Genomic DNA, 26,375 nt, shown 5'->3' on the forward strand with positions numbered 1-26,375 from the left:
CTTGGTGTACAGGGACGGTGTTCCAACGAACTGAGCCACCTGGCCAGGGCACAATTCCAGTTTTAATTCCTATTATTCTTTCTACCAAAGTTTTCATTTCTTCTCAAAGACCCCAAATTCTTCAATAGTTCTGTCAATCATCAATATGCCTATCAAGCTCCCAGAACTACTCCATAATAACCTTAAATCTTTCAGACAGTTAAAAAGGCATCCAGCACTGGAGAGTTCTGTAGAAAGGGATTGAAACCTTGCTTGGCAGAATCATAATGAATTTAAAATTGAAACAGAATATTTATGTCTTGGGCTACAATTATTTGGAGTATTTTGGGGGGGTTATAATACTGCATATCTTATATTACTGGGATACCCTAATGTTTGTAAATAGGCATAAAAGTTAGGATGGTATTTATTCAGGAGATGGAAGAATACTTATAATCTGGGATGCATAACCAACTTCAACTCAATCTCAGTTATGTCTGCAAGGAATGGATGGAGATATTACAGACATGCATGAATGGAGAGAGAAAGAGAGAGAATGAGACTGGGGTGGGGGGAGTGGATTTTAAAGGAATAATGTTCCACTAACCAAGCTGCTCTATGAACACTAATTTCAGAATTTCAGTGCAGAACTCTACATATCTGGGCTACAAGGACTATATGTGCATGTCTTGAACTAGTTAGGGAGAGTGTCACTCCCAGAGCAGAATCAAACAAGTATCTGCTATTTTTTCTAAATCCACTTTCAAATCTAAAAGCACACTACTTCAATTACATAAAAAATCAAACCCACTAGCCCAAGGAAATGGAAACAGAATTGCATTGTTTCCTATAATAACTGAGCTGACCCTGGCCTCTTTTATAACCTCTGTTTCAGTTAGGATGCCTTCTTCTCTGATAACCTGACAAACAGTGTAATAATCTAGAAAGTCACATTTTTTCTTACATTACAAGAAGTCTTGAAAAATTCAATGCCAGAGTTGGGTCAGTAGTTTTATTATATCAAAGATCAATGGTCTTTTCTCTTTTTAATGCTTTGACCATATCTACCTTAATGGTACCTACAATGTGAAGTATCACATCTTCATAGAATAGTTTCCTAAGTAGCAAGAAAGTTCATAGATGCAAAAAGAACCTTCCTTCTCTGTGCTTCTTTTCACTAGGCAGATAAAAATTCCCTATAATGCCTTCCTCCCCTTCAGTATCTTTTCTTTTACATTTCATTTGTTGGATCATAGATAGGCATAAAAGAACAGGATTACCCTAGTTGGGTTAGAATGATTACCTCTTTATTTATGTCCTACCGCCTGTCTCTTTTAACCTTTAATCACAAACTTGTTAATAGGAAAAGTAAATTTTAAAAAACTGGTAGGAAGACAATTCATCAAAGGATTATTGTCATGAAGTAGAGCATAGAAAGAGGGATCGGAGGAACCAGAGACTGGTAGAGTTTATGGCCTTCTGACTCTTTCAACTACATAGAAGTAAGGGAGACAAGTAAATTCAATGTACAAAACTGGGGTAATTAAACTTTAAAATTGGTACATGTAGAAAGAATGGTGCATAAAATATATACATTTAAAAAAATTCTTTTATAACCCTCTTCCTTGGTAAGGGTTTTATTTGCTCTAGATTCTAATTGATTCTTAGTTCTACACCAGGAAGCAAGAAGAGAAAATCTTGGGATCCTCTTGGAATTTGACAAATGGCATAATACAAAGGTGCAGCAAAAAATATATTTTAGATCATCTGTATTTCAGTTAATAATGGGACACAGGAAAATATATGGAGTAAAAGTCTTTTAAGAAATAATAAAAATAGTTTGCTTTCTGAAGCCAAATTTTTCCCCAATACTACAGTATAGAAAAAAATAGACTCATAAGATTACAAAGAAACTGGAGCACATGTATCTAAAGAATTAAGAATTTCATTTTTTTAAGCAATTGGTTATAAAAAGAGAAAATAATTTAACTATCTTACAACCACAGCATCTGTCTGGAATGTAGGCTTCTTTTAACTTTATCATAACACTGTATTATATTTTAGCCAAAATAGTTGATGCACTGACTCTGAACTACAAACTCAAGTAAATTGACCTATTTGCTTATTTCCCAATATTCACTTGCTAAATCTACCAACGTCAGGGAAGCTAGAGAAATGTTTTCTGTCTCCAGAGTTAAGAGCCTATCAGAAAATGCTAATTAAGGAGAATTTATCCCTGACCTCTGTAGACAATGTTGTAGACTGATGCCTAATGCCACTAAAGACACCTATCATTTTGGGAGCAGTTGTGTAATTCAAGTTTTAGAGAAAGTGTAATAACAAAGCTGTCATTGATTAGGCTGTGTATCAATGGATTTGGCAAAAGAACCATCATATTGTTATTATCTGAGCCTTGTTGTGAGGAGACACCCTTGCCCATCAAGGAGTGGGTTAGTATTTCTATTATATAAATGGCTGTTTTCCTGTTTCCATTATTTAAGGTCATGAAATGAAGTTGCTCTTGGATCAAATAGATATGGATCAAATCTATACCATCACCCTCTGTGGAGCAGGCATTCATCAGGGCAAGAATTCTAAAATATGGGGAAAAAAACAGGAATAATTCCAGTGATTCAGACCCACTAATCAGCTTTGAGAGAAACATGACTTGTAGAAACACAGATATGATCCATAGTTTGGAGCAGTGGCAGCTTTCTGCTTCAAGCTCAAATACAGTAGGCCTTCCAAGAGTTTCAGCTGCGTTAGCTCTGGCAGCAGCAGAGTGAGAGCAGGGAGACGGGAGGATTTGGAGGAGCCTCAGCACACACCCCTGGGCACTGAGCTGCAGAAGCGCGAAGCACTTGGTGAGCAGTAGGAGCAGGTAATAATTTCTGAAGACTAGGCCAGTGGGTGCCCATACGGAAATAATCTGGGTTACTGAATTTGTGGTAGCAAGCTGTATTGGCCAAAGATATGTAAACTAAATTGGAATCTCTCCCATACTACTACTTATAACCCCTTTTCTATTTAATTTTTCTCCTTAATACTTGGTATCAAACATGGTATGAATTTTAGTAACTGTCCTATCATCTAGCTTCATATTAGCATACAAACTTCTTCAGGGTACAATTTTCCTCTTTATTCCTCTTTATTCCTGGTGGTAGTCTTAGCATCTGTAACAGTGCCTGGAACAGAGTAAATACTCAACTATTTATCATAAATGAATAACAAGAATTTAAGGGGCTAGAATTTTCTATAGGAATCTGCATCAATGTAAAAATATATCTTTGATTTTCTTCACCAGTGTCATAGTAGGGAAACAATTTAAAGCAAGAGAATGAGGGTGGCTGCAAATAAGTTATATTATTTTTGAGAGGAAAGGGAAGCTCATTGGCATTTTCCTATCCTCTTAAAATTGCAATGATTTCTCAAGGAATTAAAAAATCAGCTCCTGAATTTAAATAGAGGTTGAGAGTGTACAAGATGTTTCTGGTTCTGGTTATAGAGTGAAGTATCTTGTGTTAGACAAACCAATCTTCAGATAGCAATTATAAAGTTTGGATATAATTAAGACATACACACACTTATGTACACATACACACAACACTGAAAATGATCCAAAGTAGGAAGAAACTGCTAGAGAATGTACCCTTAAAATAAGTTTGATATCTAGCTTTTCTTGGGAGGTTATTCCTTGACCCATTTATCACGGAATGTCTGAAACTTACTAAATTGCAGTAATATTGCCTGGCAAGTAGAGCGCTATCTTTGGACTTCCCAGATTGATCATACATTTTGTGGGAGATGGAATTCTGGAAAGAAGACAATCAGGAAGAACCCTTAAATCTTTGGCTTACTCTTGAACTGAGCACTGGTGAAATTACAAACAACTCAGGTGGAAATACAGGTAGCAGGATTTTAGTATGGCATCTACAGTGAAGATAGAGTTTGAAGTCTGATGCCTGCCAAGTTTGTGGGGTTTAAAATACATCATGAGATTTACACTGAAGCTCTAAAAGGGGCAGACCTTAGGAATAAGGCAAATATCCCCAGTCATAGAGATTCTCTCTAGGACTACAGAAAAGACAAAAAAGATCCAACAAATATATTTTTCATAGCCTTAAGATTCAAGGTGATCTACTATTAATTTAACTATTTGTATAAAGCATAAAATGATCAAAGGAAGAAACAGAATGAAAATAAACAGTAAAATGTAATCTATTGTCAAGAGAAATGTAAGTCAGTACATAAAAATCCAGAGTTAATTAAGGTGTTAAAATTAGCAGATAGGGATTTTAAAATAATGATGATAAAGGTATCAAAGCTTATAAGTAAAGATAGATATGATATAATACATAGGAGAAGAAATTGAGACATTTAGGGGAGATTTAAAACTATATAAAAGAACTTATGCCATATGTAAAATTTAAAAATTTAATAGATGGTATCAATGGCAAATTATACTCAGAAGAAGAAAGGATTAGTGAAATTTGGAAAGAAGTATGTGAACAAAATCTAAAGTGAGCCTTGGAGAAAAAAGAAAAATGACCTGTGGAATAGTGTCAAAAATTATAACATATTAATTAGAATCTCCAAAGATAAGAAAGAGAAAGTGGGGCAGAAAACATTTAAAGAACACTTCCAAGCAAAGTGAGATAAGTCAGACAGAGAAAGACAAATATTGTATGATATTATTTATACATAAAATCAAAAAAAGTTGAATTATTGAAACAGAGTAGAATGGTGCCTACCAGAGGTTGGGTGGTGGGGAAACTGGGGAGATGCTAATCAAAGGGTAAAAACTTACATTTAAAAGATGAATAAATTCTGGGGATTTATTGCATAATATTATGATTATAGTTATCAACACTTCAAAGTTGCTAAGACACTAGACCATAAATGTTCTCATGACATAAAATAAATAATAGTTACGTGAAGTGATTAAACCATTAGCTAAGACTTTGATTATAATCATATTGCAATATATAAATGTACAAATCAACACATTGTACACCTTAAATTTACACAATGTTATTTGTGAATTATATATCAATTTTAAAATGCAATAAGAAATTATAAGAAAAGGACATTTGTACTAAAATTTTCAAATACGAACAAAAACAATAAACCAAATATATAGGAAATTAAGTGAACTCCAAAAAATAAAGTACATCTAAGCATATTCTAGTCAAATTACTGAGTAACTAAGACAAATTTTAAAAAACTTTAAGAGCAAAGATAAAAATAATGGTAGCTGACATTTCATCAGAAAAACATATAATTCAAAATACAGTGAATAACATCTCTAAAGTATGAGAGAAAAACAAGTCAACCTAGAATTTTATATATGGCAAAAAATATGTTTCAAAAATTAAAGGTAACTATTTTAAATAAATAGACACACAATGCAATATGCAGATGATGTATCATTGAATTGGACACTTGAAACCTATTTAATCTTATTAACCAATGTTGCCCCAATAAATTTAATTTTAAAAACTGGAAATTTATGGTATGTAAATGTCTAATCACTATGTTGTATACCTGAAACTAATATAATATTGCAAGTCAAGTCTAACTTAAAAAAATAATGAAAAGAATAAAAATAAAATAATAAAATAAAATAAAGCTGAAAAAGTGTGGTGCCAATAAAGTCTCTAAGAAAAGATACTAAAAGGAAGTTCTTCAAGGTGAAAGGAAAGGAAACAAGCTGGAATTACAGATTGATGGGAAGAAAAAAATTAGAAATTATGAATGTATAAAATATTGTACCCTTTCTTTTCTTAAATCCATTAGAAGTCAATTGTTTCAAAACAGAAGTAATAAATACACATTTAGTGTATAACATATGCCAAAACAAAATATATGAGCACAACAGGTGTGGAAGTATAAATGGTATTATACTGTTTTAAAATTCTTACATGGTATATGAAATAGCATAATATTAGTTCAAGTTAAGATGTAGTATATTGTTTTATTTATTTTATTAGTTGCTGTAGCTACAAGACAAAAATGAAATATTAAAAAATACTTCATTAACTTATTAATAAGACAAGAAATGAAGAAACTTAGAAACAACAAACAGGACAAGTAGTACAGGAACCTCATATCAATGCTTGTGTTAAATGAAAATGGATAAATACTTCAATTAAGAGGCAAAGGCTGTCAGATGAATACAAAAACAGGATCCAATTTGCTGTGTTTTATAATAGATAAATTTTAAATTTAAAGACATAGATAGATGAGTTGAGAGTAAAATGATGGAACAAACAATATGTCAGGTAAAACCTAAACATAAGAAAGGTGGTATGGCCCAGCGGTGGGCGTGGCTCAGCGGTTGAGCATCGACCTGGGATCCAGGTGATCGGGGTTCAATTCCCGGTCAGGGCACATGCCCAGGTGGCAGGCTCGATCAATGACTCTCTCATCATTGATGTTTCTCTCTCTCCCTCTCCCTTCCTCTCTCTGAAATCAATAAAGATATATTTAAAAAAAAAAAAAAGGTGGTATGGACAGGTTAACATCATAGTAGACCTCTATAAAAATGTATTACCAGAATAAAGAGGATCATTTATTAATGACAAAAGTGTAGATTAAAAATAAATTAAATGGGTGTGTACTTCATAACAGTGTCAAAATACAGGAAGGAAATATTGACAAAACCAGCAGAAGAAATAAGCAAAATCACAATCACATTTGGAAATTTTAGCACCCTCGTTTTTGTGATTGAAATACCAACCAAATATTAGTATAGCTATAACATAAATTAACCATAAATCAACCAATTTCATCTAATTTTTTTATGAAACACTATAGTCAATAATTGTAAAATGCACATTTATTTTGGGGGCACATGAACATTCAGTAAGAGAGAGCATTCACTAGGTCATAAATAATTCTCAATAAATTCCAAATCATGAAAATCATGCAAAGCATTTTATCTGACCCCAACAGTATTAAGGTGGAAATCAATTTTTTAAATATCTAGGAAACTCCAAAGCATTTGAAAATTAAGCTACATATTTCCAAATAACCCATGAACAAAGAAGAAATCGCAAGAGAAATTAGAAAATATTTCAAACTGAATTGTAATCAACACACAACCTATTAAAATTTGTGGAATGATCCCATAGTAGTTTTAGAGAGAAATTAATTGCTTGAAATAGTTTCATTAAAAAAGAAGAAAATTGTAAAATAAATGACTTGCACTTATATCTTAAGAAACCAGTGTCATAGTAAATGCAAATGACAAAAACACTCATTTTGACCAGACTTTTGTGAGGCTTCTCTAATGCCTCTTCTCAACCTTGGGTGTTAGTTTTCATCTTGATGGTCTGTGTTGCCCAGTTTTAGCAAGACTCTTGCTAAGTCATTTTTGGGAGAATCCCTCCCCCTCAAGATCAAAGCTTTTGTTCCATCATGATGTCAGTGCAGAAACGACTGCAGAAGGAACTGTTGGCTTTGCAAAATGACCCACCTCTGGGATGACTTTAAATGAAAATGGTGTCCAAAATTCAGGTACACAGTGGGTTGTATACATGGAAAGTGCACCGGGTACCTTATTAAGGGGAACATTTTCTACTTCTATTTCAGTTTAGTAATCAATATCCCTTTGACTCCCCTCAGGTCATGTTTACCGGTGAAAATATTCCCATTCATCCTAATGTTTACAGCAATGGACATACCTGTTTACCCACTATCAGTCCAATCAGTTTGTCTTAGCATTATTAGCATGCTTTTCAGCCGCAAAGAAGCGAGATGACCACATGATAATTATTTTTATATTCGAACATGTAACGAGAATCCAAACAAAATAAAATGGTGGTATAATGATGATAATTGTTGATGCCACTAGACCATTGTGTATTTATTTAGTTGTTTATATCTGTTGTCAAATTGTTTTGACATGGGAGGTTTTCAAGTAACTTTGGCAGAGAGATACAATATATTATCCCCATGGTAAAAACAAATTCCTCAATCTTTGAAGTAAATGTATGAGTAATACAAGGTATGAATGGTTGAATCAAGGCCTTATTTTGGAAGTAAGGAAACTGGCAGTGATGATTAAATTGCTGCGGCCCATAATTTGAGCTTGTTTGTACATTAATGATTTTTCCAAGTAGAGTACACTCTGTTCCTTCCTGCTATCCATCAGCATGAGCCCTACTGTCCAAACACGATTTCATTTATTTATGTCTGGACAACCCATAGGCATTTTTGTTTGCAATTATGTTTCTTTTGTTATGGTTTAAGACAAGTTTGAATGTTACAATACTTTAATTGAAAAACTTTTGTCAATGTTTTCTTGTAAAATTTCTGAACTTCTAAGTATTATCTTGTCTTTCAATCCTGTACCCTAAAATAAAAATAAAAATACATTTTTTACAGAGTTTGAATGTTTTAACAAAAGAATGTGGCCATTTTTATTTTAAAATTTAGGCAAAAGTACAGTATAGGATGGCATGATTGCTTATTTGTCTCACAAAACCATACGGTTATTCCTGGAGAGGTTTGTTTTGTTTTGTTTTTATGTTTAAAACATTTGCTTACAGCTAGATAAAATTTTTCTAGAGAAAAAACATTGTTGAAAAGTCTAATTTTCAGTACCTTGTAAGTTAATGTTATTGCAACTAGGTTCTATTTTTATTGGCTGATTTTTATAATTTTTAAAATACGTTTATTGATTTGGGAGAGAGAGAAACATTGATGTGGCAGAGAAACATCCACCAGCTGCCTCCCTGAAATAGCCCTGACTGGGAATCAAACCCGCAACCTAGGTTTGTGCCCTAATCTGGAATTGAATCCACAACCTTTCGGCCTACAGGACTACTCTCCAGCCAACTGAGCCACACCAGCCAGGGCCAGGCTCTGCTTTTAAAGAGTGATTAATGCATTTTCACACAAGCAAAATCTTTTTCTATTACAGTGTTATTTTTACTATTGCCTACTGTTGCACTCTTCTTCACATATCCTGCAGTGAATTTATGAATCAATTCGGGCTTTAAAATAAAAGCCAATTGACTGAAACGTTTGAAATACGTACCCCAGCAAAACCACCCAATCAATAATTAGCAAAGAATATTTTTAAATTTGTTTTAAATATCTGTATAGATGACATTTTGTAGCTTTGTTCATGTTGATAATTAAGGGCATATAATTTTACACTCTGAAGTATAATTGCTGTACTCGGGTAGATAGACTTCAAAAATATGTCTGCTTTACAAATAACTTGAAAAAAATTTAAAACTATAGCCAGCCACCGAATTGTGGACACTGTTTATACTACTAGTTAGCAACTACCACTTTTAAAAATTAAAAACATTTTTGTTCCATCTTGATTAGGCATACATAAGTTCTCACAGTAGTCTTATTAATCTTATTAGTTGACCTATTTAACCAAGACAGAAAATGGTTTTCTGAGATTCTCTGAACTACTCTTAGTTTTTAACTGCTTTTTAATATGAAAACTGCAGCTGTAAAGTATGTATTATTTTATTTTACATAATTCCTCTAAACTACTGATGGACTTTATCATTTCCAGGAAGGGTGGTGGGAAACTTCTCTTCATTCTGCTGATCTTCTTACTAAAATCCTTTTATAAATAAATGACCTGTGACATGTATTCATCTAAGGAATTGATATACCAGGTTAAAGAGTAACAATGCTATAGATACTAGGTCTGATATAGCCTCAGTTGAGTTCTTAAATATGGATAACAGTATTTTAACATATCTCTCTCTCTACACAGAGACACCATAAAATTAAAATGAAGCAGATGAAAGTAAAGGAAAACTAAATATTTAGGTACACTTAATGGTTTAAACAAGAAATTAGGATGAACTATCCTAATATAGAAAGTTTGTAATTAGATAAGACCTTATTTATTTCTACCTTGAACTTAGGAATCATTACAAAGTCCTTTGCACTTAGATTTAACAGGTTAATTTTAAATGTAAGTTACGCTATACAAAGACATAAGATGTAGACCTGAGTTGTTGCTCTAGAGAGGGCAATTAATGGCTCTGTAACACAAAACTGGAGGCCTGGGGTGGGGTGGGGGTAGAAGGGGTCAATGGGGAAAAAGGGGACATCTGTAATACCAACAATAAAGAGGAATCAAAACTTAAAATAAAAAATAAAATGAATACTTCTCTGTGATATGCTGTGGAAGGACAACCAGGAAGCCAAGATAATGTACCTAGGAACACGCTACCTACTTTCCTCATCCCTGCTGCCCTTCTGTGGGGCACTGTCTGCTGCACAGACCTACAGAATTACTTTCATATTAGACAAGGTGTACATTTATTTATTTATTTATTTATTCGCTTTTTATTTCTTTTAAGGCCATTCTTCTGGTTTGCTGAATTCTGTTAAGTGATACATTCAATTCCGTATTTTGTATGCTTAGATTAGGAACTTGGTGCCCTTTCAAAAGACTGTTATGTCAAATAGGTATTAATGCCATCTATTTTAAAGAGAGAAAGAGTTTTCAGCTTTTTAAGATAAATTTTTTAAAAGGAATTTAATATTCACCTCTAAAGGACTTTTCTTGTAATGCCTAAATTCTTCCTTTTAGCTAGCAGGGAAATAAAGCTTTTTTTTTTTTTTTTTTTTTTTTTTTAATCCACAGGAAAAAATGCTAACAATTGCTTTTCTATAAAGTTCAACTGGAGAAAGATCCTAATCCTTAATGTTTTGACTAGGTATACAAATATTTGGTGTAAAGTAATTAGAATAGTTTATTACTTTTCCCTTCTGAAATTTCAAATATATCTATATCTGTCTGTCTATAGATCTATCTATAGATAGATAATTAGACTATATTTATGTATCTATAGATAGATATAGATAATTAGACCCCAGTGGTGATAATAATGTTTTCAGATTCTAAAACAGGTATCTAGTGACTATGTGACTGCATCAAAGATGAACTGACAAATAATGGGAATGAGGAGTGATATGAAAATGGTAGGTAACCACATATTATTGTTTCTGGTCATCAAATCTTATTTTTTTAAAAGCCCATTGTTTTTGAGAATTGAGATATTTGAGGCTTGTTAAAGCTTCTTCCTAAAAGTAGAAGAGAAGAGGAGGTACTATGTGTTAACTTTCTTTTTTTAATAAAGAATTGTCACTAGTTCTAAGGCTTTATTATTTCTATATCTCAGTTTTTAAAAATATATCCTTATTAATTTCAGAGAGAGGGAGAGAGAAACATCAATGATGAGAGTCACTGATCGGCTGCCCCCTGCTGGGCCTGGAGCCCGAAGCCCGGGGATGGGCCCTGACCGGGAACCGAACCCCGATCTCCTAGCTCTTAGGTCGATGCTCAACCACTGAGCTATGCCGGCCAAGCTTAGTCTCATTTTTATTTAGCTTTTTTGTACATATGTTAGTGAAATGCTTTAGATTCACATAATTGTGTGTATAAGTTGGTTTTCATAAAGAACCGAGGCTTAACCATATGTTTCTCTTCTGAGGATTCATTATTATCAAAATCAGCTGCTGCAGTATTCTGTGTTTGGCTAATACCTTTGCATAATTAAAGTCTGTGAAGAAGGTATCTTTTAATCTGTACCAACTGGCCGTAGTCCTCTTTGTAGTAGTTTTTTTGTTTTGTTTCGTCTGTATTTTATTCCTCTTTTATTTATTTTTTCCTTCCTGTCTCCTCACAGATGTGGAGTGTTGGTCTTCAGCAGTTTTTCTTTCTGATTTCTAAGTTTTTCTACCTCCATTTCTTCCTTTTCCCTGTTCTTTCCCCTTTATTGACATTTTCCTTTATTTTTCCTGAGGATAGGGAATCCAGACAAGGAAGATTATTAAAATTTCTACCTCTCATCAGAATTTTTAAAATAAAGATTTCTTCTTACAAAAAATACACAGGATTTCTGATACATAATTTCACTTTATCAGAGGATACTGAAATTGTTGAGTAATTGCTTGATAAATTAACTGTTAACTATAATTTAGTTCCTAAATATAAATATTGAGGGAATGTTGTTTACCTTTTGGATGGTGACTCTCCCAAAGCCTACTGATTGCCCAATTGAATTAAATTATTTGTTTTGGTAAAAGTATATTTCCATTTAAGTTTCTAAGGCACTTTGACATTTAGAACTCCTTTTTAAAAATAATAATTTGTGGGGGACTTTTGCTTACTCAGCATAAACCGTGCATTCATGATGCTGGTAGAATTTAAATATGTCCTTCAAAGAAGATCTCTCTCCCTCAAGTTGAAGTCCTAGTTTTATGGTACTGATAGTGATTTTAATTATAAAATGTTTGTATTGGAACTTCTATTTGGGTATCAATCTCCAGAATGATTATAAGAATATGTTTTTTTCCTTAATCTTTTTGTTGATAAAAAGTCTTAACATCCTAAGCTATTTGGACTATATGGAAGGCATGCCTGAAGAGAAGCTGGCATATGTTACCATACCTAAAGAACTCCAGTTTTGCAGTTGTGTATAGTTGACTGGGAAAAGGAAAAACAGATCTTGTTCCAATTCTTGGGTCATACATGGTCAGGTTTTTGAGAAAAGTTGTCCCCACAGTACTTCTAAGCTGTTTTTTCAAAGGCAAAATAATGGTTTCAAATGTACTGGGCTTTGGCTTGTTTGATGTGATATCACTTGTCAGATTTCCTGGTACATAGAAATATTAAATAATCCTACCTCTCTAATTATAAAGCCTGAAGCAAGACTAGTAATGAATTTGGTAGCTTGTGTTAGGTACCATGAAAATGTAAGTATCTTCATGGTTAAGCACAGATTGTTTACATAAATGCAAACTGATTGTCAAGCTTGAAGTAAAATAATTATTTGAATACATTAGTAAATTAATTATCTAGTAGCCAAGAATTGAGGGCATGTTTATAGCAGCATTATTTACAATAGCTAAGATTTGGAAACAGCCCATGTGCCCATCAGTGGATAAAAAAGATCTGGTACATTTACACTTTGGAATACTATGCAGCTGTGAAAAAGAAGGCTCTATTACCCTTTGAGACAGCATGGAGGTACTTGAGATCATTACACTAAGTGAAATAAGCCAATCAGAGAAAAACAAATATCACATGATTGTACTTAAATGTGGAAACTAATAAACAAAATAAACTGATGAGTAAAATAGAACCAGTGGCATATAAACATGAAACAGACTAACAAACCTCAGAGGGAAGGGAGGTGCGCCAGGAAGAGATTAACCAAAGAACTTATATGCAAATATACGTAACCCATGGACACAGGCAATAGGGTGGTAAAGGACTGGAGCTGGGTGAGAACACGGTAGAGGAGGGCAATGGGGGGAAAAAGGGACATGTGTAATATTGTCAACAATAAAGATTAAAAAAAACCCAATGGATTTGTTGTTTTTAGTTGGTACCATTTTCCTCTTAATATTCCCAAATACAGATTGTGGATTTTATTAATAGGAATGGAAGCTTGCACTTGAAAATTTGAATAGGGTGGATATATATATATTTTATAAATCCAAGTTGTAAAATATATAAAGCTATTGCTTTTTAAGTAGAATATACATGTTAAAATACAGATTAAAAACCTATATGATTATATATATTTTTAAGTACATATATTAAACTTTTGTTAGTTGAACACAAATTACACCATGTGCTTCGTTGAATTCAGTAACTTTTAAAAATATGTTTATTTATTGATTTTTAGAGAGAGGAAGGGAGAGGGAAGAGAGAAAGAGAAACATCAGTCAGCTGCCTCCTGCACGCCCCCTACTGGGGATCAGCCCACAACAAGTGTCCTGACCAGGAATCTAACCAGTGACCTTTTGATGCTAAGCAGGATACTCAACCAACTGAGCCACACCGGCCAGAGCTGAATTCATTAACTTTTAAAATAAAGCAGTTGTCATTGGAAAAAAAGAAAAAAGAAAGAGATCAAAGTTTTTCGCCCCACCATCCTCTAGTTAATATCTGTTCACCCTGGCCTGCCTTTAGCAAGAATTATGTCAAATTAATTTAACCACAATCCTCCCTTTCCCCTGATGTTACCCCTTAAAATGCATGCATTTTATATAATTAAATTATACCTCAATTAAAAATAAAATAGATGTGATCAGTGAAATCACTGAACTGATTCAGTTCTAGTCACTTATGAGTATGTCTTCCAGAGTCTGCTATCCATGTCACCAGACACAAGTGGCACTAGACTCTAACTGGAGCCTTTCCATGGAACTGAGCCTCCCTGAGAATCAGATGCAGAAGTCTGTAGAGCTGCTAGACCCTGCTCAAGAAAGTTTACCTTTTGATATTGGCAGCTGTTCAAAACAAGTCTAATTTTACTACATCTCCTCAGGCATATTGGAACCAAATTTATCCTACTTTACACATACATTGTCTAAATATCTCTCATTTCTAAGTCTGTTCACTTATTTAATAGCAGTACTGTGTCATTAAGATATCTCCTAAAAATTCAGTTTAGTTACAAGTCATCATGAAGAGAACCAGTAAAATAGCCCTTGGTCTCAGGTTACCCAATAGCCCTTCTGAGTTCTAGAGTCCAAACAACTAACACGCACTTAAATGAAGGCATCAACCTACTTCCTATTGAGTCTGGGCCAAGTGATAAATTGTGCTTTCCCAGTGATATTTTACACACTTCAAGTGATAATAGCTTCTTATGAAAACAATAAAACAAACAATTCCTTAGGCTGAAAACAGAATTGACACCCCGGGAACAATACATTATTTGTTGATCAGTAATAGATCTTTGTCATGGTTCATAAATCACTCCTGTAAATAACAAAAGTATTTCTCAGCAGCATTTTGAACCTTTCAGGTCCCATTCAACGTTATCTCATTTGGCCCTCTTAACAACTCTAAGAAATAAGATGTCAGATACCACCCTTATTCTGTTGAATAAATGGAAGCAAAGAGCCTTGGAGTTATTGTACAACATCACATAAAGGCCAGAGGCAGCCGGCCGAAGGTCCTGAGCCTTCCAATTCATAATTTAGTAAACACTTTTTCTTTCAGACCACAGAGCACAAACCAGACACCCAAAGCTTGTATCTGGTCTGCAGGCATATTTCTGGTTCACACAGTTTGAATACACACTCTTAAACTGTGTGACAAACTCAGAGATTTTGACCCGAAAATCCAAATGTCATACCTCTTTGCTGAGTTCACAAATTCGGGAGTTCTCCAGGCGAAATCTGGAAATGGCCAGGAACACAGACGGCAAGGAGAGACCAGAGAAAGACGCAGACCACTCCAGGTTGGTAAGTGGCAGGTTTAATAAGTAAGGGAACTTCTAGACGAGGCTTGTCTTCAGCTGTGCGAGATAAATAGATCTCCACACTGCCCAGCCAGAATCTTGAAAGTTTATACAGTATAGAGAACCTAACTGTCAGGTGTCTCAACAACAGCTCTGTCCAGGCAGCGTGCCTCCCTGAAAATGGGCTCAGGCTGTGGGAACTTGGGGCGGAATTTAAATTCTCAGCGCAGGGAGGGCGTGAGGAGCCTCCAAGTACATGGGCCCAGTTTGCAGGTCAACCAGAGGTCACAGCCTCTCAATGACCTTCTCCAACACTCTCTTTAGTAATGAAAGCATTTGAGGATGCTCATCCTTTTATATAGCAAGAATTAGCTGAGTGGAGCGGCAATTGTTCTTTTAAGTAGCTTGTGTGATTTCCAGTTTGCCATGGGCACCATTAACCAGCCCACCCCACTTCCCTTAAATGCACTGGGGTCTGCCTGGGTGCTGTGAACATACAGAACTTCGGTTCCTGCTTTAGATTGTATTACCTTCCAGAAACCTAACCTCATGCCTCAGCTTTGTTTCTTTCCTTATCATGCTCTATTTTTAAACTTCTTTTGACTTTTCCCTGCCATAGTCTGATACTCAGGTTTAATGTGGGCCTCAATTTTGGAGACAGACATCTTAGGTCAGGACATCTCAGATTTCCAGAACTTTCACATAATTTCTGGAACATTTATAACATATACAAATACAACATAAAGAAGACTCAATGTTAAAAATATTCTCCTGACTGTTAGGAAATAGCCAGGAAATCACCCTAAAAAACTCCAGGTGGCTTGACTCAGCCTCTCTATTATGATGATGCTCAGAATCACCTGTTTCCATGTAGATGACCTTTACAGGCTAAAATAACCATGCCTCCTCTGAAGTCCAAAACAGTGACTTCAAAAGTTTCTCACATTTGTATCTTTTCTAATTGTCTCTTCAAGCATATTTATATAACTTGGGCTGCTTTGATATATAAACATGATGGCAATGGAAATTTTATGACAGCAAACACCGTGTCTTATTTACCTTTGAGACCCCAGTTCCTCAAGCAGCCTCAGGACACCATAGACACTCAAGAAAAAAATGTTGAAGGAATGAAATCTGTCTTCATAACCCTTTCTTGTCATTCTTCATATCTGGTTCTTATCAACTTAGGTTCATAAATTTTCTCAGGGAGATGGCATATTTAGTGGAAAATTCATAGGATTCGAATTCAACAATCCTGTCTCCATAATTAGCACCCATGTGACTTTTGACATGTCATAGGACATAAACTTAATTTTCTCTAGTATAAAATGATACTACTTATCTCAAAACTTTAGTTAGGATCACTGATAACTTAGAAAGCACTTTGTGAAGGAAGTACTGTGGTAGTTTATGCATAATGGTTTCTACATTGGAAATCCTCCAATGAGCTCTCCCAGCATTTTGAGCAGAGTTTGATATTTATGAAAATGCACCTGACAGTCTTAGTGTACTTCATTAATAATTTGCTTTTACAAATAACTCAACTGAAAACTCAGAGTTAGATATTCACACCCATAATAGCATTTTATTTGGGGATTATAATTTGTATAACACAAAAATAAAGTCCCTGAACTCCCAGGAACCCAGCTATGGAGAAATGCGTCTACCCTATTTTCATATTATTTTCTGTAGGCATTACTTATTTTTCATGACAGAAACCTGACCAGCATGGGCCAGTACTAATGATAAGTAGATTCTCATCAGTTACTAAAAATCACACATCTTCACTGGGGAATGAATCTTCACTGGAATCACAAACCATTTAGGAGTCTGCTAGGAATTTCTGCTGGGGGAAAAAATTGTATATCACAAGCAAAATATGGCTTTGGGCAGAAAATTTAACTTTATGTTTTAGGCAGTGAATTAATCAGCCAATTGGGAGCAGACCCCTTTCCTTGCACTGTAAGACAGATAGATTCAGGTACATAGAATTGGGAATAGAAATGGCAAAGAGAATATAAATTAGATGCCCCAGAAAACAAAACACAATGACTGATCTTACTCACTCTGGTCTTTTCTCCCTCACTCTCCCTTGCTCTCCCTGCGTCTTCTATCTCCTATGTTCTATTCTTGGTTAATCTTGATAAAGTAAATTTTCTAGGTAAGTAATTTTTTTCCTATCAAGTTTCATATCTCTGTCTGGTGAGTTAGTAAGTAGGTCATTTCCACCAATTCCATTCCTGATTCAATTGAGAGCCCAGAGGCTCACTTTCAGCCTCAAATGATGATAAAGCTCAGCTCCCTAAGAGCACACTGCTGTACCTCTACAATGTTCAAGGCCGAATACCGCCTGCTGAGTTCTCTCCCTCCAGAGGTCTCACATACCCCCCTGTTTGCCTCCTCAGGATATCTGTGCCTTGGCCCATCTTTTTCCAGTTTAGCAGCCCCCTCCTTCTGGGTTCTATTCCTTTTATCTAATTAGTATAAATCCTAAGGCCACCACTGTGATTTCACTCCCTCAAGCAGGGTTAGTTTCTCATTCTACTAACACACTGACCTTTAAACTCCCACCTCTGTCTCAGTTCAGCTGTAGAGTTTCTCATCTCCTGGGCTACTGAGCTACATGGAAAGAACAAAAAAAAAGCCATATAAGTTTTTGGATTGATGCTAACACAAATCTATGGTTTCCAGCATAAAATGGATTGTCTTCGCCACTCTACAGACCTTTCCTTATTTCCCCCCCCATTCTCTTCCAAACCTCCTAAGCACCTGCGGCAAACCTGTGTCATCTTCCTCAAGTTCACCCCCTATACTCTGCACTGTTTGTTTCACTGAACAGTATCAGCCAGGGATTTTTCAACCAGTGTGCCACAGCACACTGGCATGCCGCAATAATTTTTAAAACATGCAGTACCTGACTATTTAGTCAGTGGCAACTTGCTTCTTTTGCCTTAAATTGTCAAATTAAACCAAAAAAAATGACAACAGTCAACACAACACTTGCCGTCTGGTGTGAGTGTATCAAAATACTTGTTTTTCAGATTGGCAAAAAATATAATATATACTTTGATGTGCAGCAGAATTTTAACAATTAGTTTATGTGTGCCATGAGGTGATAAAGGTTGAAAGTTGTAGATATAGGCAATGGAGGATCAGACTAATTTTCCTCAACTCCTAAATGGCTTAAGAACACATCCAAATCCACTTGTTTGCTCCCTGCTTTTATTAAACATATGTGTGCATGGAATAATATTTTTTAGCATTTATCAGAATATTAGAGAATATTTTCAAATAATCTATTGCTCATTATAACTCATGCTTATAATTTTTAAAACTAAATCCAGAATCAACTTTATTTAGACCCAATCTACACAAGCAATGAACACAAAAATTTTGTGTACATTTTGATTTTCTGTATTTATGCCTGCTCACTCTTTTTCAGAGCAAATATGAACTTGTTGTGGCCCTTCAAAATCTAGCTCATTTTGTTTTTTAGTGTACTTACCACTAAATTTTATTACCCAGACTTAGAGTCAAAGATATTTAGGAGAGATGTTGAAAGAGTCCATGAGTTCTCTGAAGCCCCTGAATCTAAATATACCATTTTGAGGCATGTGATTTTTAAACAATAAGATGTATTAAGGTTAATTTACATGCCCTAAGATGAGGTTGGAAAAAATACACCTGTATAATTACCATAACAATTGATATACAGAATTTTTTTCATCACTCCAGAAAGTTACTTCTATCTTTTGGCAGTCATTATATAATAGCTTAGTTTTGCCTGTTGCATATGAATAGTATATTATATATATATATACATATTATATCTAGTTTCTTTTACTCAACATAATGTTTTTGAGATTCATTTGTATTGGTTTATCAATAATTGCCTTTCTCTTTATCTTTAAGTAGTATTTTCTTGTATGGATAGATGTATTTGTGACTTTTTGTAGAGCGTGTTCATGGCTTTTTCATCAGAGTCTTAAAATAGAATGTTACCCAAAAGACATATAAAAATCACTGTTTTCTTTAAAACCCACAGATCCCATCCCTTGACCCATCCCTAGGAGAAGACCTCTGCTATGAGTTAGCAAAAAAATGATGTCCTCTGTGAAATGCAGTTAGTCCACTGTCCTATGTACTTGGATTTAATTAGCAAACACAATTTTCATTTTGATTTTTGCTCTTGTATGCTTCTATTGTCTATATCTTACTTGGGATGCGGACTCTTATTTGTGAAGTAATTCCCTCCTCCACACTTGGGAAGGCCAAACATAATCAAGGGAAGGCCAGGGGCCAGCTTCATAAAGCAAAACAAGCTCCTTAAGCTTCTGTTTATTGAGCTCCTGGGATAAATGTTGATAATCATTCCTGGAAGTTCACATTATCCAGTTTAGCACATTAGCAAAGGATATATAAAAGGAATGTGAGATCCACAGCTTAATTTTAGATTAAGAATATATTAGATTAGTGTATTTCCTGCAGTAAACATATCTCTTGAAGAGTTAAAGTGATAAGAATACTGCTCTTTATCAAATGTCAGAAAATTGAAAATTCAAGAGAATTTAGTGATCTTGAGTAAGGCCATATTGATAAAACTAATAATACAAAGACTGAAATGTTCTGAGGTCATCAATTCAAATATCTTTCTTCTAATAATCCATAATAGCCAGTATAGTCTTATGAACATAAAAAAGATCTAAAAAAAGTGATCAATTGATAATAGTCCTTCAGGGATTTTCATGTCTCCTAAAATATGTTTAAATAAATATTTTTTCTGCTTTTCCTTTCCCCACCTTGGAAATTAAGCCTAAAGGAACTTCTTGCCTTTCAAAAGGCAGGCTAGGAAATTTTCATTTGCTCTTTGTAAATGATGAGTGGTTTCATTAAAAATTAGTAAGTTCATCTATAGATGGAAAAATAAAATAAAAACTAGTCATGAACTCTTTCAGCCTTGCCTATTATTATTAATATTAAAAATGCTTCTCTTTGAAAATACTTACAGTTTTGATATCTTTCCAAGTATCTCATTTTCTCTTTCATCTCATATGTGATAAAGTTTTAAGGATCATAAATGTATAATATATTTAAAAAGAAAATTTAAATGGGATTTTGGGTTTTCTCTACAGTTATATTAATATTTTCTTCTAAGTTTGCGATATTATTATTAGACTGCATATGATCTAAAATACTTCAATTATCACCATATTTCTTCTTATTTCACTTCTGAAATTGACATATTTGTAGATTAAAATTTCTATAATCTACTTTAAATTGGGTAATCGAGATTTGAAGGTGTAATGGAGATTTCATTACCTAGTGCTAGTAGCTACCAAATATATGATTGTACAAAACATAAAACATGAAGTACTTAGGTCTTTCCTGAATAGTTTTTGCAGGATTATTAATTGATGTTGTGCAACTTCTAAAGTATCAAGCTGTGAATGTTATTGGATATCAGAAATAGAGTATCTTATAGTTTCCCTGGTTATTAAATGTCAATGTTCTCTTGTCTTTGAAAGAGCACATTACTTTCCAGCATACAAAGGAGGATCTAATTGGAATTATTGTTTTGCAGAATTTTAAGGCTATTATATTTCTTAAACATCACTTAGAAAGACAATGATATTAATTTCAAATATTTGAATGTGTAGTGCCACTTCTTTTAATAACACTATTTAGCAAGGAACTACATTAATATTAAATACTATATACAAAAATTCAATATAAAGTATTTGTTGAAATTTAGAAATTTCTTTCCTTTTTTTCCTGAATTTTAGTTCATAAAGCATTTTTTAGATGAATTAAATGAAATATGCCCTGAATATTTATGGGATCTGTCAAAAATTAAATTAGTTAATTTTACCTAAAAGCATCCTTTCATCTGATTCACCTTTAGACCACTGTTGTTTTTAACTCACAAGTTCCTTTATAGTATCCTTTTTAAAATAACTCAGACTTTATCACTATCACCATTTCCTGATTTAAATGGTTAAGAAATCATTCTTAGATATACAATAAGATGTTAAAGAAACTGTTTCTATTGTCTCAATGTTTATGAGAATCCAGACTTAGGCATGAACAAAAGGTGAGACATATCCCCCAAATTTCAAATAGAGGTCTTGCTAAAGGAATGGAAATTTAGCTGATTCCCACCCTGGGTGGTATAGAGGGGGAGGCAAGAAACAAAATTGAGTTGTTATGTCCTATGCCTCCTCCACCTGACTTACACGGTACCGCTTAAAGCCAGCTGACTTAAAGACACCAACTAAGCCTTTGAAAGTGTGGTTTGGTCTTTTAGCAAGAACCTAGGGAGGTGTCTGACACTCTTCAGTGAAATTTTAAAGGTGAAAAGATAAGGTAAGCTATGATCAACTTGCACTTCCAGACTTTGTGTTGTGTGTGCATATGGTAAGGTCCTGGGTTGGAGATCAATCTTGAAGGGAATATGCTGCCCCAGAGCTCTGAGGTCCTAAATTCAGTGATTCCAACAAAAAGAGTCTGTGCAGGATGTCTCATTGTTTGCAGGATTTAAAAAGGGAGTCCTAAACAGTAAACCATCACCCATTTTGGGAACAATGCAATGTTGAAAGTCACTCACCTACAAAGTACCAACCAAAGTACCTTGTGGGTTTTGAGGGAGTATATGAAACTCTGCCAAAAAGAGTTTCCAGAAGCTAGCATAAGATATCACGAGCAATATAACACTTTGCCATTTTTCTTTAATCTCCATCCCACTCTCTACTCTGTCATCTGCCAAGAATGAGTCAGGCCTGAGATTGTGTGGGGAGGAAAAAAGTATTAAATTGAATGGGAGGTATAATAGTTGAAAATATATAAAAATTGTTTCTTAATACCTAAAAGTGAACAAAGAAAAGCTCTGAGATTTGCATGGAAAGATGCCCAAGTGTAGGGCAGAGAGATATGATTGAACACCTTTGAAAGTTACTGATAAAAATTAACGAACCCATTTTCTATATTACAGCCTGTTGAGCCCAATCCATTTAATAATAAGTAAAAAATGTTTTGATGAAACTGCTTTAAATAATTAGCAGCCCAACCTCCATGGTGCCCCACCCACTACAGAACATGCTATACTTCAAAGTACTTTTGACATATGACTTAGACAAGAATTTTTAACAAAGCAGATTAAAGGTGTGTATACATATGTGGGCTGAGGCATAGAATGTACAGCTAATGGGATATGTCGAAGGAAGGTATAAGAATACAAATTTGTTAATATGGTGGAATCAATTTTTAAAATGGCCTGGGTGGGCTTCTGAAGTAGGAGTATTTTCTCACCCTCACTTTTCTGTCTGTGTAGGCAAAGCCCTGAGCAGAGCGATATTAAGAGGCATTACTTTAAGAGTGAGACTATAGAGACACATGAAAAAGAGAGTAGAAAATTCGATCCCCTCATTATCACACAGGGTTTATGGTAGTCTTAGCTCTAAAACCTGAAGTCCGTAAAATTGGAGCAGAATTGGAGTAGCTGGGAGATGTACAATTGATTTTCAAAGATCTGATTTTAAATTTGATTCATATGGCTTCTTTTAGATTTAGAATCATCTTTTCACTGTGCTTTTAGTTATTTCTACTATCCAAAAAGTACATTAATAATGCTTTCTTACAATATTTTTCCATGTATTGCCTCCCTCTGTATGTCCCTGTTTTTAACAGAAAGTAAAAAATTTGCAATGTACCCTCCTTCAGTTCACTCCACTGTTCCCTCATCTCATCATTTCTCATAGCTGCTATCTTCCAACTACGGGGCTCCATTTCCTCAGTAGTGACTCCTGGCTTCTCAGCAGCATCACAAGTCACGGAATTGTTGCACAAACTAGTTACTGATGGCTTCTCTATGTTCCTTTCAAATTCCATGCATCATTGTCAACGAAGGTAGAGATGTCATTTTTCTCTGGCATATCTCTGCTGGATTTTTTTATGAGTATATAATCCATTGTAAAAGTTTCACTCTCTCTTTTTTCTAGGGAACAAAGTTAGCACATCTACATAGTGTCTCTAATAGCCTGAACATGAGTCATTTATTCTTTATCTTCTCCAGAGAGGTCACAAGAAAAAGAAATTCACAATAATATGCCCATGAATCATGTATAAAATACATGTGCACATATACAAATGTACACATACACGTGCACACACAAAGAATAAGTATATACATTTAAATTCCTGAATATATCAATAGAAATGTATTTTATGAACATGTTAATATAAGTGCTATTTTTCAATGTTGTTTTGATTTTTCTTTATTTTTTTAAAAATATACTTAAAGTGGTATAAGAAAGATAGATAGTGATAAAATGAAAATATCTGAATTGTGAGTTTACTGCTTTACTTGGCTTCTATAAATTATTTTTTTGCTTTCCCTAGACATTCCTTTTTTCTATTTTCTATTTTCAGGATCATGGCTATAAAAAGGTGGAGCTCTTCCAGCTCAGTTCTAGCCCCTGTATTTTCACTTTATATTCACTCCATATATAATCTCATCCACAAACAGGCCTTCAATAACCAACCATGCTCAGATAATTAGCTTTTATATCTTTAGCACAGATGTCTCCTCTGAACTCCAAACCCATATGTCTAACCACTTGTCTCAAAGGAATTTCAAACTCAATTTAATATATTCTGCTACAACATGTGGTTCTTCAGCAAGAATTGACTCATACAAAATTGTCATACAGGGGTGATGTAAGTTTAATGTGAAAGTCACATTGGTTCATATGTGATGTTTGCCAGCATGATATGTATTAAATCAATCAGTAACAAAGCTACTTCACAATGAAAAAGGAAGCCTGGGTAACACATGAAGATCTGAAGGAAAAGCTAAAAATTCTGCAAAAAAATGCAATTAATGGCTGGCTTGATGATTTTGAAAATCACTTTCTGCAGCATTAAACTGGCAGAGCTGTGAGTTGAGACTAAGACTCAAAAGCATTTTACTTGTATTAGAAACGATGTTGAAGGTGCACATGGATCAGATTTTCAATTTTAAAAAGTGTTCAATAACTTCTTGAAGTAAGAAACACATGTCCCCATATTTAAGACTACAAAGGACCTACTGACTGAGAAGCTTAGTAACAAATAACTAGAAACTTTAGCCCTGTTTGGAATTGTATCACAATTGTTTGTTTTTTGTTTTTTGTGCTTTGCTTACAAATTTCATAGATGATGCGTGATTTTCCTTAAATTATTTTCTCTGTAAATGTTATTATTTCTACTGCATGGTTTTATAGGATGCAAGATATTTTAATAATGTATTTGTTGCACTGTAATAGAAACATCTCTATGTAAAAGGAGAAAAAAAAAGATCTGAGCCATCCCTCCTGACTGGTTCTTTTCCAGGATTCTCTATTTGAATAGCAACTAAATAACTTCTATACATCCGATAAAAAAGACCACTAACATCTATTCAAGAGGCAATCTTTCTCTAGCTTCCTCTCTCAACTCCTAGGTGTGTCAACTCCTAGGTGTGCATACTGCTAGTATACTCACTGATTCACTGTACCCACTTCTTCTCAATACTTGATCTAGTTAAATATTATCCATGGCCCTTTGTGTGTGTGTGTACGTGTGTGCGCACACGTGTGTTTCAGAGAAGGGGTTTGAGTGTATTTATTTGACTAAAGTCTGTCTATTTTGAAAGACTGGAGATTCCATTACAGCAAGACCAGTGGCTTTTCCGTTGTTGATATTTTCCTGTATCATTTGTCGCCAACGTGGCTCATGCGGTGCAGGTGCTCGATCAACACTTGTTGAAACTATTTTGAATGAGTAGATAGATACCATAGGGACAAGGATTGAGGAGAAAATTGCATAATTTCTTGATTTTGACTTACTGAATTCTTGTTTAAAAATAATAGGATTACATCAATGAAATTATGACTTTAATATTTTATTTAAAAATCAAATTATGACTTTATTTTGAAGTCAGTGAATCATTCAATCATAACATGTTAATTTTCTCAATAATATTTGCCCTGCACTTTTCCAGTCACTGGGAATTAGGTGGAAAATGAAATAATTATGAAATATTCAAATATTTGAGACAACATTAAAATGTAATAGGAAATTATTACATTTTAGAGGTTGAAAGAACTTTTAAAAAGTCCAGATTGTAAAATAATGAGGAAACATTGACAGAATTAGAAGATCCAGATTTTAAAACCAGCTTTATCAAAATCAAATCAGTAGCTGTTCATTCTCAAGTTTAGTTTCATCTACCATAGAACGAGCAGTTTAGATACATGATTATTAAGTCTTTTTAGCTTTAAAATCATCCAAGGTCACCCTGGCCAGTGTGACCCAGCTGTTAGAACACTGGCCTGTGCACCGAAGGTCCCATTCCAGTCAAGTATTGCAGGTTTGATCCCAGCCCCAGTCAGGGCTCATGCAGGGCTCATCCATGTGTGTCTTTCACATCCATGTTTCTCTCTTTCTCTCCCCCCCTCTCTCCCTTCCATTCTCTCTAAAAAGCAATGAAAAGAATATCCTCGAGTGAGGATTTAAAAAAAAAAAAAATCACCCAAGGTCAAACAACTACTGAGAAATAGCAAAGGAAATAGATCAGATTTTTCCGGATTCATTTCCTACGTAATTGAAGACAAACCAGGAAACAACCATGGACAAAAGAAGACACTAATATTTTTTTTAATTAAATCAGTGGGGAGAAAATCATTTGCTCAGATGCTTCAAAACAGAGTGACATCAAAATGTCTTGGTTAGGATGTGAGTTGGAATATTAAATATAGATAATATTTAAAAAAGAGTAGGCCAAGAAGAAAAGGCAAGTATTACATGATCTCACTTAAATGTAGAATATAATGAACAAAATAAACTGATGAACAGAATGGATCCAGAGACATGGAAGAATGAAACAGACTGAGGGATCTCAGAGGGATGGGGGTGGGGGAGAGATTAACTAAAGAACTTATATGCATATATACTTAACGCATGGACACAGACAATAGTGTGGTGAAGGCTTGGGGAGGAGAGAGAATGGGGTCAGTAGGGGGAAAGAAGGGAACACCTCTAATGCTTTCAACAACAAAGGTTAATTTTTAAAAAGTAATGGAAAAGACTCTGTAATAATAAAAAATAAAATTGCATAGATAAAATATGACCTGA

General features: G+C 34.4%; 1 pseudogene; it reads left to right on the forward strand.

Moving 5' to 3' along the window:
- Positions 1 to 7,398: 7,398 nt before the first annotated feature.
- Positions 7,399 to 7,825, forward strand: LOC148093065 (ubiquitin-conjugating enzyme E2 W pseudogene; annotated as a pseudogene).
- The last annotated feature ends 18,550 nt before the right edge of the window (positions 7,826 to 26,375 follow it).

Source organism: Miniopterus natalensis, chromosome 5 (assembly GCF_054644295.1).
Source record: "Miniopterus natalensis isolate mMinNat1 chromosome 5, mMinNat1.hap1, whole genome shotgun sequence".
NCBI lineage: Eukaryota > Metazoa > Chordata > Mammalia > Chiroptera > Miniopteridae > Miniopterus > Miniopterus natalensis.